The following is an 18180-nucleotide window of genomic DNA, read 5'->3' as shown; positions in this document are numbered from 1 at the left end:
ATTTGGGCTAGAGTAACAAAACAAGAGTGAAATGTCTTTCTGACACTGCTTTGTTCACCTCATTCGGCCCAATCTATAAAATAAAATGGTCATGTCAATGTTCAGTACAATTTTTTTAATTAAATATTTACAACTTTTTGTCACCATACAAAAATAACAAAATTTTATTTGCTATATGTTATTCGACGGGATAAATCTGGGTAATCGATAAGCCAAAGTCGATTTCATGATAATAGGAGATCTAGGGAAGATATGTTGAAAGGAGAATTTGAAAAGAATTCAAATTCAACATAGTTGCTTATAAATCGACTATTTGTAAAGGATTTGAGGTGGTCTCAGCAATATAGTATTCGAAAGAGATTTTCGATTTTTAATCTTTTCAATAAATAAAGAAGTCAGTTTTTAAAGTTAGTAAATACGGTGTTTTGTTGATTTTTAGTAAATTGATAATGGTTGAATTTTAATGGTTTAGAAGCGAAACCAACTCCTCTTTTACAAGTACCAATTTTCTAAAAATGTATCAAAGACTTTCGAATTAGACAGGATTAAAAGAAAAGACTGAAGAGGCAATAAATAAACAAAAGGATTTGAAAATAAAAATGACAGGAATCGAAATGGTTTGTCTTAAATTTAAATAAAACAATAAAATGTCTTCGATTAGATCGAAGAACTTCGAATTCGAAAATAACAATGTGAAAATATAAATTTGAACAAGGAAATTAAATGTTGCTTGAAAGATAAATTTGCGAGAAAAGTAAAGTTTGCAGAAAATCTAAATGGAAAGTAAAACAAGTGGAAGGAATCCTACAGAAAATTGACTTGAAGCAGATTTAGTAAGTCATTGGGGATATGAGTATGCGTGAGTAATTTTCGAAGCAAAGTTCCAACCCTTGTGACTTTGAGCCTTCTAGTATTTATAACCATTTCCTTAACTGACTAATTTGAAATGAAACTCCCACGTGTGCGAAAATGTGAATAACTGTTCCCGCTCTTTTGCCTGATCATGTGATGGTTCTAGAATGACTTTCGATTTCAGTCTTCGATCTTCTTTGTCGAATACCTCCTCGATTTGCTAAGTCAATCAGACTCTTCCTTAATATCCCCAAACACGTATCTCTTTTGATTTCAACTTCTCTCCTAAAGTTCACTTAATTACTGGAATAACATCCTCCTTCGAATTCAATTATTTTTTTGCCAACAAATTGTTTCTTAGGATTAGTGTGTTTGTTCTCGAAATAATTTTTTTTGGAAAGTGAAACACTTAATCCTAATTTTATCATTAACGGGAATCAACATGATTATCCATAAATGACATTTATTTTCCCTATTAACTTTTCATCTGTTTGACACGTCTCCCATGATTTGCACTCTCTCTCTTCCACCACTTCACCTTCTTTAGGAAGTTGCCTCTCTTTTTTAATCTTTCTTTGTAACAACGGTTAAAAACAATTCTTCCTCTTTAAATTTGAGTTTTTTTTTTACCGTCAATACTTCCCAAATTCTTACTTTTGAAGCTTCAATTTCTCTTTCACCTCTGAGCTCTCTCTTATTTCTGCAACTGCAACTTTCTTCCCATTTCTCACCTTGATCAACAATGGCTTCCTCTTCAACCCGTGTTGCTGTACAAGACAAAGGCAAAGGCCCTATGACTCAATCCCAGGCTCCCCCAACCTTACAAATACTCAACCAAATCAACGACAAGATTATTGAAGACCCTTAGCCTCAAGTCGATGACACAAGGATTCTCATTCTGTTCAACATCGGCGACGAAACCCACCGTTTTGTTGGCCCTATTCAGAACTTGGAACGGGCGCACAAACATATCCACTACTTCCCGATGTACAAGGGGAAGATTTGCTAATCAACCAAAACCTCATCATTTCTCATTTTATTAATCCTCAAAAACCTTCAGGAACAACCCTAAAATTACTCCACGAGGGGCTGATTTTAGGACCTAGCACAGGCGTCTCGAATGGGAGAAAAATGCTACCTGGAGGGATCTTAGCATCCAGGACCTCCTACGACTCTCCCACTTCATACCCATAACTCACTCCTGAATGATTGGGGCGGTGGTCAATTTCTGGAATAGTACCACAAATAATTTCCACCTCCCTTGTGGAATGGTTGGAATTTCGCTCCTTGACGTGGCTGCCATCACTGGTCTCCCCATAAACCACAGGACTTCTTATAGTGAGTTTATCGTTCATAACATGGGTAAGGAAAATGAACCCGTGACTAATGACGAGCATATTGCGTTTCTGTTCTATTGGCTGAATGCCATTGCTTTTAGCTCTCGAAGCATTCAAATGCAGAAACTTTTCCTCCCTCTGGCTGCCCTCTTGCATGAGGTTTATTTAATTTGGCCAAGTTGCTTTTGGGTCACTTATTCGAAGAACTTGGCTACCTGGTCAATTGCCTTATAAACAATTCTCGAATTAATGTAGAAGATCCCCTCTAGCTCCTCTAACTCTGGTTGAATGCTATTTTCGAGAAGTTCATGCAGAAAGATGGAAATAGTTCATCTGATAAACAACACATCGAAGGGTTTCGATTGGCCTCCTTTCAACCAAACTTCCAAGATACCCAGTCGAACGAGGATCGTTTCTGGGCTATTCTTTCTCTTTTTCACTCCTACAAGAATTTCAATAATAATGACTTTAATTTCACTTCTTTCCTGCGTCAAAATCGTGGTCCTTCATGGCTTGAACGCCTCCTCTTTTCAAATGATGATCAGGAGGATGAGATTGCGAATAGAAATTGGGCAAACCTACTAGCTATTCAGGTGATCCCAACTGGGATGCCTCAATACAAAAAAGAACAATTCAAGGCAACTCTCTATGCTCCTCACTATACTTCCAGGCAGTTGGGCTTTTCCCAAACCATTTTGACTCCACTTCCTCGAAACAGTAAACCTTTTTATCACGTTGAGTTAGTTTCGAAGGAAGCACTCGATATTTGCCTCTCTTCCAATAAAAAAAAAGATGAAGTACAATCACCTTTTTTACGAGCGTAGTTCATACATCACCAAATCCTATTTCGACTTGGAGACTACATATTTTTCCAAGTATGGTCGCTCCCTTGAAAAAAATAAAAATTCAGCCATCAGAACCATCCCAGCCACTGAAGGTTCACCAAGGAGGACTTCGAAAAGGAAAATCGAGGCTACAACACCTTCAAGACAACCACAAAAGAAAAGTCGACAAATTCTTCCAAAAGGGTAATCTTTTGATCAAATTCTTTGAAACCTTTCTCAATTGAATTTATTTGAACATGTCATGACTTTGATTTCTTCTTTAGTACCAGGTTCAATCTTCAAGTGAAAGGTCTTCAGAAGAGAGTGATCAACCAACATAAAATATCCCTGCTGCTTCTTTCGATTCGTATGAGGATTCAGAAACTGAATCGATTCCCCAACTAATTCGAAAAAGAACCATTCTGGTAATTTTATATTGATTTTTTTGTATCAAATGAATTAGGAAAATTTAACCTACCAAGTGTCTTATTTCAGACTGTAACAACTACTCAATCAATATCTTCTTCATTTGCTCCCAGACAAACAACACAACAAGACCAACTAAGACTGGAGCAACAAGAATCTCATTCTCCAACTCAGACCGTCATATCTACTGACCCTATTCAAGTTATTCCACCAACTCTGATCGACACGCAAGTAGTCGATTTGATACAAGAACAGCCTTCACCATCACAAAATCAAAGTGTTAACAATCCTTCTTCTCCAACTCAAGCCAAAAATCTTAATGAATCTCTTGTCGCTCCTGACTCCGACTTACTCCCTCATGGTCCTTCTCTCTAGAAATCTCCAAGCCCACACAAAAATATTGAGCCTTCAATCTCTCAAGGTTCAAAACCATCTTCTGAAATCCTTGACATACCTTCTTAGCCTTCTGATGCTGATCTAATTGGATTGGTTGCCTTTTTTACTCAAATTGTCCAAGAAGATGAAGTGTCGATTTCAACTACAGCTCTTATAGGCCTTTTTTACATCTAGCCTTCCTTCAAATCTTAACCATCGTACCTATGAACAATTAACCATTTTTCTCAGAATCTTATCACATCCACCCACTGAATGGACTAGCCAATCGGATTTGAATTCACTCCTCTCAAACATTTTGAGCTCTTCCCTTGAGTTTCAAGTTCCTCCCCAATTCTCTGCTATAGTCAAGAAATTCATAAAGATTTTTAATGACTGCATCACTGTCCAAGATAAGATACAAGAAGCCCAGAGCAAAGTAGCCAAACTCAAGACCGAGTCAAAAGAAATTAACAAAGCTTTTCGACCCATGAAAGCATCTTGTAAAGAATTCGATCTGAGGATCACTCAAGCCTTTACTGCTCGAGCCCATTACAACAAACAAGAGGAAGATCTTGAAGCAGAGTTGGCCCAAATCAACAAAAAATTGGCCAAAATTAGAAAGAGGAAAGCTGACATGGCTATACACTTGGCTACAACCCAAAACAAACAACGAAAAATTTTCAAGGAACTCTGTACTGTTGAAGCAAAACAAGAAGATTGTGAAAAACAGATTGACAAGGCTCCAACTAAAGAGTATGAGCAGACTGAGGCACTTTCTGCTTTGGACAATAAAAGAGTTCAACTCTATTTTGACTTAGCAAAACTCTTGGCACATGATATTTCACCACCTTAGAATATTTTTTTTATGTAATGGCTCTCTTGTATCCTTATTTATCCTTATTTATATTATTAATCTTGATTCGACATACATCGATATTGTTTCAAGTACTTTCCGTTTATTGAATTAATCACGCTCCTAGAATCAATATCTTTAATTTAATATACATTTCCAAAATATAACTCAATTACTTGAAAAGGTCCTTCCTAAGTATGGCGGTATGGGACCACTTGCCAAGAAATCTTGATTTCTTTTTCATTGGCAATACAACTTTCAGGACCAACTCTCCTATATTGAAACATTTCTCTTTTATTCAAAGATTATAATTTTGAGCAACACTTTCTTTTTGTCGAATCATATTCTCAAGTGTTAAATCACGCTCTGAGTCTAAATCATTTAATTCATCATATATTACATTCCAATAATCATCAACTGGTAAATCATCTTACCTCAATATCCTCAAGGTATTGAGATTAATCTCTAAATAGCAAAACCACATCATACCCATTGGTGCGCGGAATTGTGATCATCAATGGCGCCATCAACATGGTACGTACAATTGGAATCTCAACTATTTATCACAACTTCGCACAACTAACCAGCAAGTGTACTGGGTCGTCCAAGTAATAAACGTTACGCGAGTAAGGGTCGATCCCACAGAGATTGTTGGTATGAAGCAATCTATGGTCATCTTGTAAATCTTAGTCAGGTAAACTCAAATGGTTATGGATGATGAATAAAACATAAAGATAAAGATAGGGATACTTATGTAATTCATTGGTGGGAATTTCAGATAAGCGTATGAAGATGCTTTGTCCCTTCCGTCTTTCTGCTTTCCTACTGTCTTCATCCAATCCTTCTTACTCCTTTCCATGGCAAGCTGTATGTTGGGCATCACCGTTGTCAGTGGCTACAATCCCGTCCTCTCAGTGAAAATGTTCAATGCACCCTGTCATGGCACGGCTAATCATCTGTCGGTTCTCAATCAGGTTGGAATAAAATCCAGTGATTCTTTCTTCAGGAGTTTGAAGCTCGTCACAGTCATTCAATCATTGAATCCTACTCAGAATACCACAGACAAGGTTTAGACCTTCCAGATTCTCTTGAATGCTGCCATCAGTTCTAGCTTATACCACGAAGATTCTGATTAAGGGATCCAAGAGATATCTACTCAATCTAAGGTAGAACGGAGGTGGTTGTCAGGCACACGTTCATAGGTGAGAATGATGGTGAGTGTCACGGATCATCACATTCATCAAGTTGAAGAACAAGTGATATCTTAGAACAAGAACAAGTTGAATTGAATAGAAGAACAATAGTAATTGCATTAATACTCGAGGTACAGCAGAGCTCCACACCTTAATCTATGGTGTGTAGAAACTCCACCGTTGAAAATACATAAGAACAAGGTCTAAGCATGGCCGAGAGGCCAGCCTCCCAATGATCTAAGATAGCATAAGAATAAAGATAGCTACCCCGATAGATGAAAATACAATAGTAAAAGGTCCTACTTATAGAGAACTAGTAGCCTAGGGTTTACAGAGATAAGTAAATGACATAAAAATCCACTTCCGGGCCCACTTGGTGCGTGCTTGGGCTGAGCATTGAAGCATTTTCGTGTAGAGACTCTTCTTGGAGTTAAACGCCAGCTTTTGTGCCAGTTTGGGCGTTTAACTCCCATTCTTGTGCCAGTTCCGGCGTTTAACGCCGGGCAGTTTCAAAGCTGATTTGGAACGCCGGTTTGGGCCATCAAATCTTTGGCAAAGTATGAACTATTATATATTGCTGGAAAGCCCAGGATGTATACTTTCTAACGCCGTTGAGAGCGCGCCAATTTGGCTTCTGTAGCTCTAGAAAATTCGCTTCGAGTGCAGGGAGGTCAGAATCCAACAGCATTTGCAATCCTTTTTAGTCTTTGAATCAGATTTTTACTCAAGTCCCTCAATTTCAGCCAGAAAATACCTGAAATCATAGAAAAACACACAAAATCATAGTAAAGTCCAGAAAAGTGAATTTTAACTAAAAACTAATAAAAATATACTAAAAACTAACTAAAACATACTAAAAGCATATCAAAAACAATGCCAAAAAGCGTACAAATTATCCGCTCATCACAACACCAAACTTAAATTGTTGCTTGTTCTCAAGCAACTGAAAATCAAATAAGATAAAAAGAAGAGAATATGCAATGAATTCCAAAAAACATCTATGAAGATCAGTATTAATTAGATGAGCGGGGCTTTTAGCTTTTTGCCTCTGAACAGTTTTGGCATCTCACTCTATCCTTTGAAATTCAGAATGATTGGCTTCTTTAGGAACTCAGAATCCAGATAGTGTCATTGATTCTCCTAGTTAAGTATGATGATTCTTGAACAAAGCTACTTATTGAGTCTTGGCCGTGGCCCAAAGCACTCTGTCTTCCAGTATTACCACCGGATACATAGATGCCACAGACACATAATTGGGTGAACTTTTTCAGATTGTGACTCAGCTATGCTAGAGTCCCCAATTAGAGGTGTCCAGGGTTCTTAAGCACACTCTTTTTGCCTTGGATCACAACTTTATTTTTTTTCTTTTCTCTCTCTTTTTTTTCGTTTTTCTCTTTTTTTTTCGTTTTTCTTTTCTCCCTTTTTTGTATTCATTGCTTTTTCTTGCTTCAAGAATCATTTTTATGATTTTTCAGATCCTCAGTAACATGTCTCCTTTTTCATCATTCTTTCAAGAGCCAACATTCATGAATCACAAATTCAAAAGACATATGCACTGTTTAAGCATACATTCAGAAAACAAAAGTGTTGCCACCACATCAAAATAATTAATCCATTATAAAATTCAAAATTCATGCAATTCTTCTCTTTTTCAATTAAAAACATTTTTCATTCAAGAAAGGTGATGGATTCATAGGACATTCATAACTTTAAGGCATAGACACTAAGACACTAATGATCACAAGACACAAACATAGATAAACATAAGCATGATTTTTTGAAAAACAGAAAATAAAGAACAAGGAAATTAAAGAACGGGTCCACCTTAGTGATGGCGGCTTGTTCTTCCTCTTGAAGATCCTATGGAGTGCTTGAGCTCCTCAATGTCTCTTCCTTGCCTTTGTTGCTCCTCTCTCATGATTCTTTGATCTTCTCTAATTTCATGGAGGAGGATGGAGTGTTCTTGGTGCTCCACCCTTAGTTGTCCCATGTTGGAACTCAATTCTCCTAGGGAGATATTCAGTTGCTCCCAATAGTTTTGTGGAGGAAAGTGCATCCCTTGAGGCATCTCAGGGATTTCATGATGAGTGGGATCTCTTGTTTGCTCCATCCTTTTCTTAGTGATGGGCTTGTCCTCATCAATGGGGATGTCTCCCTCTATGTCAACTCCAACTGAATAACAGAGGTGACAAATGAGATGAGGAAAGGCTAACCTTGCCAAGGTAGAGGACTTGTCCGCCACCTTATAAAGTTCTTGGGCTATGACCTCATGAACTTCTATTTCTTCTCCAATCATGATGCTATGAATCATGATAGCCCGGTCTATAGTAACTTCAGATCGGTTGCTAGTGGGAATGATTGAGCGTTGGATAAACTCCAACCATCCTCTAGCCACGGGCTTGAGGTCATGCCTTCTCAGTTGAACCGGCTTTCCTCTTGAATCTTTCTTCCATTGGGCGCCCTCATCACAAATGACTGTGAGGACTTGGTCCAACCTTTGACCAAAGTTGACCCTTCTAGTGTAAGGGTGTTCATCTCCTTGCATCATGGGCAAGTTGAATGCCAACCTTACATTTTCCGGACTAAAATCCAAGTATTTCCCCCGAACCATTGTAAGCCAATTCTTTGGGTCCGGGTTCACACTTTGATCATGGTTCTTGGTAATCCATGCATTGGCATAGAACTCTTGAACCATTAAGATTCCAACTTGTTGAATGGGGTTGGTAAGAACTTCCCAACCTCTTCTTTGGATCTCGTGTCAGATCTCCGGATATTCACTCTTTTTGAGTTTGAAAGGGACCTCGGGGATCACCTTCTTCAAGGCCACAACTTCATAGAAGTGGTCTTGATGCACCCTTGAGATGAATCTTTCCATCTCCCATGACTCGGAGGTGGAAGCTTTTGCCTTCCCTTTCCTCTTTCTAGGGGTTTCTCCGGCCTTGGATGCCATAAATGGTTATGGAAAAACAAAAAGCAATGCTTTTACCACACCAAACTTAAAAGGTTTGCTCGTCCTCGAGCAAAAAAAGAAAGAAGAGAGTAGAAGAAGGAGATGGAAATGGCTTTATGGTTCGGCTATGGGAGGGTGGGTTTGGGTGAGAAAGTGGTTTGAATTTGAATGGTGAGGTAGGTGGTGTTTTATGAAGGATGGATGTGAGTGGTGAAGAGAAAGATGAGATTTGATAGGTGAAGGGTTTTTGGGGAAGATGTGTTGAGGTGATTGGTGAATGGGTGAAGAAGAGAGAGAGTGGTGGGGTAGGTGGGGATCCTGTGGGGTCCACAGATCCTGAGGTGTCAAGGAAAAGTCATCCCTGCACCAAGTGGCGAGCAAAATTGCTCCCTGTGCCAATTCTGGCGTTAAACGCCGGGCTGGTGCCCATTTCTGGCATTTAACGCCAAGTTCTTGCCCTTTTCTGGCGTTTAACGCCAGTCTGGTGCCTCTTTCTGGCGTTAAACGCCCAGAATGGTGCCAGACTGGGCGTTAAACGCCCATCTGCTAGCCTTACCGGCGTTTAAACGCCAGCAAGTTCTCCTCCAGGGTGTGCTATTTTTCTTTCTATTTTTCTTTCTGTTTTTGCTTTTTCAATTGATTTTGTGACTTCTCATGATCATCAACCTACAGAAAACATAAAATAACAAAAGAGAATAGATAAATATAATAAGATTGGGTTGCCTCCCAACAAGCGCTTCTTTAATGTCATTAGCTTGACAGTGGGCTCTCATGGAGCCTCACAGATACTCAGAGCAATGTTGGAACCTCCTAACACCAAACATAGAAGTTGGTTGTGGCCTCCCAACACCAAACTTAGAGTTTGACTGTGGGGGCTCTGCTTGGCTCTATTTTGAGAGAAGCTCTTCATGCTTCCACTCCATGGTGAAGAGGGATATCCTTGAGCCCTGAACACAAAGGATTCTTTATTCACTTGAATGATCAATTCTCCTCTATCAACATCAATCACAGCCTTTGCTGTGGCTAGGAAGGGTCTGCCAAGGATGATGGATTCATCCATGCACTTTCCAGTCTCTAGGACTATGAAATCAGCAGGGATGTAATGGTCTTCAACTTTTACCAGAACATCCTCTACAAGTCCATAAGCTTGTTTTCTTGAATTGTCTGCCATCTCTAGTGAGATTTTTGCAGCTTGCACCTCAAAGATCCCTAGCTTCTCCATTACAGAGAGAGGCATGAGGTTTACACTTGACCCTAGGTCACACAAGGTCTTCTTGAAGGTCATGGTGCCTATGGCACAAGGTATCGAGAACTTCCCAGGATCTTGTCTCTTTTGAGGTAGTTTCTACCTAGACAAGTCATCTAATTCTTTGGTGAGCAAAGGGGGTTCATCCTCCCAAGTCTCATTACCAAATAACTTATCATTTAGCTTCATGATTGCTCCAAGGTATTTAGCAACTTGCTCTTCAGTGACATACTCATCCTCTTCAGAGGAAGAATACTCATCAGAGCTCATGAATGGCAGAAGTAAATTCAATGGAATCTCTATGGTCTCAGTGGGAGCCTCAGATTCCCATGGTTCCTCATTGGAGAACTCATTGGAGGCCAGTGGACATCCATTGAGTTCTTCCTCAGTGGCGTTCACTGCCTCTCCCTCCTCTCCAAATTCGGCCATGTTGATGGCCTTGCACTCTCCTTTTGGATTTTCTTCTGTATTGCTTGGAAGAGTACTAGGAGGGAGTTCAGTAATTTTCTTGCTCAGCTGACCCACTTGTGCCTCTAAATTTCTAATGGAGGACCTTGATTCAATCATGAAACTTTGAGTGGTTTTGATTAGATCAGAGACCATGGTTGCTAAGGCAGAGTGGTTCTGCTTAGAACTCTCTGTCTGTTGCTGAGAAGATGATGGAAAAGGCTTGCCATTGCTAAACCTGTTTCTTCCACCATTATTGTTGTTGAAACCTTGTTGAGGTCTCTGTTGATCCTTCCATGAAAGATTTGGATGATTTCTCCATGAAGGATTGTAGGTGTTTCCATAGGGTTCTCCCATGTAATTCACCTCTTCCATTGAAGGGTTCTCAGGATCATAAGCTTCTTCTTTAGATGAAGCGTCCTTAGTACTGCCTGGTGCATTTTGCATTCTAGATATACTTTGAGAAATCAAATTGACTTGCTGAGTCAATATTTTGTTCTGAGCCAATATGGCATTCAGAGTATTAATCTCAAGAACTCCTTTCTTCTGATTTGTCCCATTGTTCACAGGATTCCTTTCAGAAGTGTACATGAATTGGTTATTTGCAACCATTTCAATCAGTTCTTGAGCTTCTGCAGGCGTCTTCTTCAGATGAAGAGAGCCTCCAGCAGAACTATCCAATGACATTTTGGACAGTTCAGACAGACCATCATAGAAAATACCTATGATGCTCCATTCAGAAAGCATGTCAGAGGGACACTTTCTGACCAATTGTTTGTATCTTTCCCAAGCTTCATAGAGGGATTCTCCTTCCTTCTGTCTGAAAGTTTGGACTTCCACTCTAAACTTACTCAATTTTTGAGGTGGAAAGAACTTTGCCAAGAAGGCATTGACTAGCTTTTCCCAAGAGTTCAGGCTTTCTTTAGGTTGTGAGTCCAACCATGTTCTAGCTCTGTCTCTTACAGCAAAAGGGAATAGCATAAGTCTGTAGACCTCAGGGTCAACCCCATTAGTCTTGACAGTGTCACAGATTTACAAGAATTCAGCTAAGAACTGATGAGGATCTTCCAATGGAAGTCCATGGAACTTGCAATTCTGTTGCATTAGAGAAACTAATTGAGGCTTAAGCTCAAAGTTGTTTGCTCCAATGGCAGGGATAGAGATGCTTCTCCCATAGAAGTCGGGAGTAGGTGCAGTAGAGTCACCCAGCACCTTCCTTGCATTGTTGGCATTGTTGTTGTTTTCGGCTGCCATGTCTTCTTCTTTGAAGATTTCTGTTAGGTCCTCTACAGAGAGTTGTGCCTTAGCTTCTCTTAGCTTTTGCTTCAATGTCCTTTCAGGTTCAGGATCAGCCTCAACAAGAATGCTTTTGTCTTTGCTCCTGCTTATATGAAAGAGAAGAAAACAAGAAAATATGGAATCCTCTACGTCACAGTATAGAGATTCCTTGAGGTGTCAGAGGAAAAGAAAAATAGAAGGCAGAAGTAGAAGAATTCGAACTTATCAATGAAAGATGGAATTCGAATTGTGCATTGAGGAGTAGTATTCATCCATAAATAGAAAGATGTGAGAAGAGGGGAAGAAATTTTCGAAAACATTAAAAAGATTTTAAAAACATTTTGAAAAACTTTAATTGATTTTCGAAAATAAGAGTGGAAAAGAAATCAAGTGATTTTTAAAAAAGATTTTGAAATAAGAAATTAAAAAGATATGATTGAAAACTATTTTGTAAAAGATGTGATTTAAGAAGATATGATTGAAAAAGATATAGTTTTAAAAAGACATTATTGAGAAGATATGATTTGAAAAACAATTTAAAAAGATTTGATTTTGAAAACTAATGACTTGGCTAACAAGAAAAGATATGATTCAAACATTGAACCTTTCTCAACAGAAAAGGCAACATACTTGAAATGTTGAATCAAATCATTAATTGATAGCAAGTATTTTTGAAAATAGAAAGAAATTGATTTTGAAAAAGATTTGATTGAAAGGATTTGATTTGAAAAAGATTTGATTTTGAAAAATTTTGAAAACTTGAAAAAAAATCTGAATTGAAAACAGAATCTTCCCTCTTGTGCCATCCTGGTGTTAAACGCCCAGAATGGTGCACATTCTGGCGTTTAACGCCCAAAACACTACCCTTTTGGGCGTTAAACGCCCAGCCAGGCACCCTGGTTGGCGTTTAAATGCCAGTCTTCCTTCTTCACTGGGCATTTTGAATGCCCAGCTTTTTCTGTGTAATTCCTCTGCTGTATGTTCTGAATCTTCAATTCTCTGTATTATTGACTTGAAAAGATACAAATTAAAAATATTTTTGGATTTTTAATAATGATGAATAATCAAAATGCAACTAAAATCAAATAACAATGCATGCAAGACACCAAACTTAGCAGTTTGTATACTACTGACACTAACAAAATGAGAATGCACATGAGAAACAACAAAACACTCAAGTCAAGAGAATTCAAAGATCAGAGCAATGAAATCATCAAGAATATCTTGAAGATCACTTAAGACACATGAATGAATGCAAGAAGAACAAAAACATGCAATTGACACCAAACTTAAAATGAAACACTAGACTCAAACAAGAAATATTTTTGGATTTTATGATTTTGTAATTTTTTTTTGGTTTTTTTCGAAAATTAAGTGAAGAGGAAAAATAAAGATATCAAAATTCTTAATGAGAATTCCAGGAATCATGCAATGTTAGTCTAAAGCTTCAGTCTAAAGGAATTAGACATGGCTAGCCAAGCTTCAGTAGGACATTGCATTCAAGAGCTAAATTGATGAGAATCAATCAGCTTTGGTGATGATAAGAACATCACCTTGAAACACTAGAATTCATTCTTAAGAACTCTGAAGAAAAATACCTAATCTAAGCAACAAGATGAACCGTCAGTTGTCCAAACTCAAACAATCCCCGGCAACGGCGCCAAAAACTTGGTGCTGTTGCCGGATCAGAAATTTGGCACTGATGTTACCGAACCAAAAGCTTGCCGAAAACTCGAACAATCCCCGGCAACGGCGCCAAAAACTTGGTGCGCGGAATTGTGATCATCAATGGCGCCATCAACATGGTACGCACAATTGGAATCTCAACTATTTATCACAACTTCACACAACTAACCAGCAAGTGTACTGGGTCGTCCAAGTAATAAACCTTACGCGAGTAAGGGTCGATCCCACAGAGATTGTTGTTATGAAGCAAGCTATGGTCATCTTGTAAATCTCAGTCAGGCAAACTTAAATGGTTATGGATGATGAATAAAACATAAAGATAAAGATAGAGATACTTATGTAATTCATTGGTGGGAATTTCAGATAAGCGTATGAAGATGCTTTGTCCCTTCCGTCTCTCTGCTTTCCTACTGTCTTCATCCAATCCTTCTTACTCCTTTCCATGGCAAGCTGTATGTTGGGCATCACCATTGTCAGTGGCTACAATCCCGTCCTCTCAGTGAAAATGTTCAACGCACCCTGTCACGGCACGGCTAATCATCTGTCGGTTCTCAATCAGGTTGGAATAGAATCCAGTGATTTTTTTGCGTCTGTTACTAACGCCCAGCCTTCAGGAGTTTGAAGCTCGTCATAGTCATTCAATCATTGAATCCTACTCAGAATACCACAGACAAGGTTTAGACCTTCTGGATTCTCTTGAATGCCGCCATCAGTTCTAGCTTATACCATGAAGATTCCGATTAAGGGATCCAAGAGATATCTACTCAATCTAAGGTAGAACGGAGGTGGTTGTCAGGCACACGTTCATAGGTGAGAATGATGGTGAGTGTCACGGATCATCACATTCATCAAGTTGAAGAACAAGTGATATCTTAGAACAAGAACAAGTTGAATTGAATAGAAGAACAATAGTAATTGCATTAATACTCGAGGTACAGCAGAGCTCCACACCTTAATCTATGGTGTGTAGAAACTCCACCGTTGAAAATACATAAGAACAAAGTCTAGGCATGGCCGAGAGGCCAGCCTCCCAATGATCTAAGATAGCATAAGAATAAAGATAGCTACCCCAATAGATGAAAATACAATAGTAAAAGGTCCTACTTATAGAGAACTAGTAGCCTAGGGTTTACAGAGATAAGTAAATGACATAAAAATCCACTTCCGGGCCCACTTGGTGTGTGCTTGGGCTGAGCATTGAAGCATTTTCGTGTAGAGACTCTTCTTGGAGTTAAACGCCAGCTTTTGTGCCAGTTTGGGCATTTAACTCCCATTCTTGTGCCAGTTCCGGCGTTTAACGCCGGGCAGTTTCAAAGCTGATTTAGAACGCCGGTTTGGGCCATCAAATCTTGGGAAAAGTTTGGAAATATATTGCTGGAAAGCCCAGGATGTCTACTTTCCAACGCCGTTGAGAGCGCGCCAATTGGGCTTCTGTAGCTCCAGAAAATTCACTTCGAGTGCAGGGAGGTCAGAATCCAACAGCATCTGCAGTCCTTTTTAGTCTCTGAATCAGATTTTTGCTCAAGTCCCTCAATTTCAGCCAGAAAATATCTGAAATCATAGAAAAACACACAAACTCATAGTAAAGTCCAAAAAAGTAAATTTTAACTAAAAACTAATAAAAATATACTAAAAACTAACTAAAACATACTAAAAGCATACCAAAAACAATGCCAAAAAGCGTACAAATTATCCGCTCATCACCCATATACCAATTTATAAGGAGAAGTACCTGTTGATCCTCTTGGTAAATTTCGATAAGCCCATAATACTTGACTCAAAGTCTCGTGCCAAGTTTGAGTTTTATTTCCAATATGCTTTTTAATTAAACTGATTAAAATTTTATTTGCTACTTCAACTTTCCCATTGGCTTGTGCAATAAGGGGTTGAAGTGACCATATTAATGTTTTTCAAAGCTGCAAAATTCTTAATTCGTTGACCAGTGAACATAGCCCCTTGGTCAGTACTTAGCGGTTGAGGAATTCCAAATTGATGAATTATGTATTCCTGGATAAAGTCTATCACTACGTTCTGCCCAACTTCTATGTGAAGAACAGCTTCAACCCACTTCATGAAATAATCTATTGCTACCAAAATAAATTTATGATTTTTCGATGAAGGGGGATGTATTAACCCAATTAAATCCAATGTCCATCCTCGGAATGGCCATGGCTTAATAATCGAGTGCAACTCTGATGCTGGGATCTGTTGTATTACCCCATGGCGTTGACATTCTTGACATGCCTTTGCGTAATCAATGCAGTCTTTGATCATAGAAGGCCAATAAACATGATTTCGATGTAATACCCATTTCATTTTTATCCCAGCCTGATGGGCACCACATATACCTCTATGAACTTCACCTAAAGCAATACCTCTATCAGCTTGACTCAAACATCTTGAAAGGTTTCCATCAATTCTTTTCTTATATAATTCACCACCCATCAACACAAAATTTATTGCTTTCAACTTTATTTTTCTATCGACTCGAACATTGGGGTTCTTTAAATACTCAACAATGGGTTTCCTCCAATAATCATCTTTTCATTCATCCAAACACAAAGCTTCTTTTTCATTGACAGACACCAAAATCTGTCGAATTTTCGCCAACTTTCTTAGTGTTTCTGAGAAGATATATCTCAAAGCAATTTGAGTTAATTCGTTAGCAATTTTATTTTGAATTCTCAGAATATGAACTAATGAAACTTTCCAAAAAGAAGTTAACAACTCTCATGCCGTTGCTAAATACTTTTGCAACTTCTCATTATTACATTTAAACTCCTTTGATAACTGTTTCAAAACTAACTGAGAATCCCCAAGGATTTGAACTTCTAAAGCCCCTTTTCCAATCAGGATTTTGAGACCTAGTATCAAAGCCTCATACTCAGCCATATTATTCGAACAAGGGTATTTTAACTCAAACAAAAATTCTGATAGAACCCCCACTGGTGAAATAATTAAAATCCCCACTCCAGCACCATTTTTATATTTCGAGCCATCGAAATACAATTTTCAATAATTGAATGATTTACTAGAAAATTTGTAATGACCTGAGCTTTCACAGCCTTTGCTAGAACATACTGAAGATCAAACTCTGTTAATGCCTGATGCGGCGAAAATTGGTGAATTAAAAATTATTAAAATATATGCGTTGCAAGTATAGTTCTTAACTCACCAGAATTCCACTTATCAATTTAGAAAGGTGTCACAGAAATTTAAATTTTAAATACTGGGAGTATGAATCCCAGGTTGTCTCCCAACGAGTTGCAGAAAAGTGTGCTATTTTATTAATCAGATGTTTTCAAAAAGGTTTGAGTTGAGTAAACAGGAAATAAAATTGGAGAATTTGAATAATGTAAATAAAAGCCTTGACTGGGAGTTGATTAGTTGGAAGTTCCGCTATTGTTGGATTACTCTCTAGATTAATTGATAATTAAAGGTTATCCTGTTTAGTTATCTCTTACTAGGTAAAGGAAAGTCAAATAAATTAGAATGCTATGCCCGTTCACAAGTTGCAATCCACTTAATAAAAAGGGATTGGTATTAGTGAATAGAGGACAAGCCAACAATAAACCCAATTATAATATTTCCTTTAAGCTTTCCAACTCAAGGGTTCCTTTCAATCAACTCCCCATCAAGTTAGGGAACTACTCGCTCATTGTGAATGTAAAATTCATAACATATGAAAAGGAATTAAAGAAAGACATTGTAAATAAAAATCAAAATAATCAAATAAAAATAAAAGTAATCCTTGTATTAAATAAATTCTAATAATATTGCAATGGTAAAATTAACAAAGCAAAGGACATGGAAGAGCAAAGCCAAGTAAAGAAAACGAACTAGAATGACGAAGTCTTGACGAGGTAATAACTCTTCTCAGTATCCCAATGCAAAAAGTGGTAGAAAAATTAAATCCTAAAAACTATCAATGTGTAGAGAGAAAAACCTAGAGGAGGAGTAAAAACTAGATCTAAAACTAAAATTGTGTAGAATGATTGATGTCTCTGGTTTCTGCATGTTCTCTGGCTCTAGTCTGCTGTTCTGGGCCAAGAACTGGGTCAAAACGGGGCCCAAAATCGCCCCTAGCGGAATCTGCAGATTATGCAGATCGCGCACGTCACGCGATCACGTCATCCATGCGGATGCGTCATTCGCGTTTTTCCCTGCCACGCATTCGCGTCGTCCACGCCTCCGCGTCACTTGTGCTTTTCCATTCCGCGCGGTCGCGTGAGCCATGCAGCCGCGTCACTGCAATTTCTCCTCTTTCGCGCGAACGCGTGAGTCATGCGGCCGCGTCACTTCTCGCTGGTTATCTCCTCAATTTCTTGTGTTCCTTCCATTTTTGCTAGCTTCCTTTCCAATCTCCAACTCATCCATGCCCTATAGAGCCTGAAACACTTAACACATAGATCACAGCATTGAATGGGATAAAGGAGAACTAAAACGCATAATTAAAAAGTCTCTAGGAAGCAGTTTTCAACCATGTAATAATTTCAGGAAGGAGATATAAATGCATGCTAAATTAATGAATAAGTGGGTAAGGATCATGATAAAACCACATAATTAAACACAATATAAACCATAAAATAGTGGTTTATCAACCTCCCCCCACTTAAACATTAGCATGTCCTCATGCTTAATTGAAGGAGATAAGATAAATAAGTATGAACATGTAGAAACTCATGCAATGCAATGCAATGTATATATATGAAG

This window comes from Arachis hypogaea, chromosome 3 (assembly GCF_003086295.3).
Source record: "Arachis hypogaea cultivar Tifrunner chromosome 3, arahy.Tifrunner.gnm2.J5K5, whole genome shotgun sequence".
Taxonomy (NCBI): domain Eukaryota; kingdom Viridiplantae; phylum Streptophyta; class Magnoliopsida; order Fabales; family Fabaceae; genus Arachis; species Arachis hypogaea.
The sequence above is the reverse complement of the archived record's forward strand: the minus strand, read 5'-3'. Positions refer to the sequence as shown.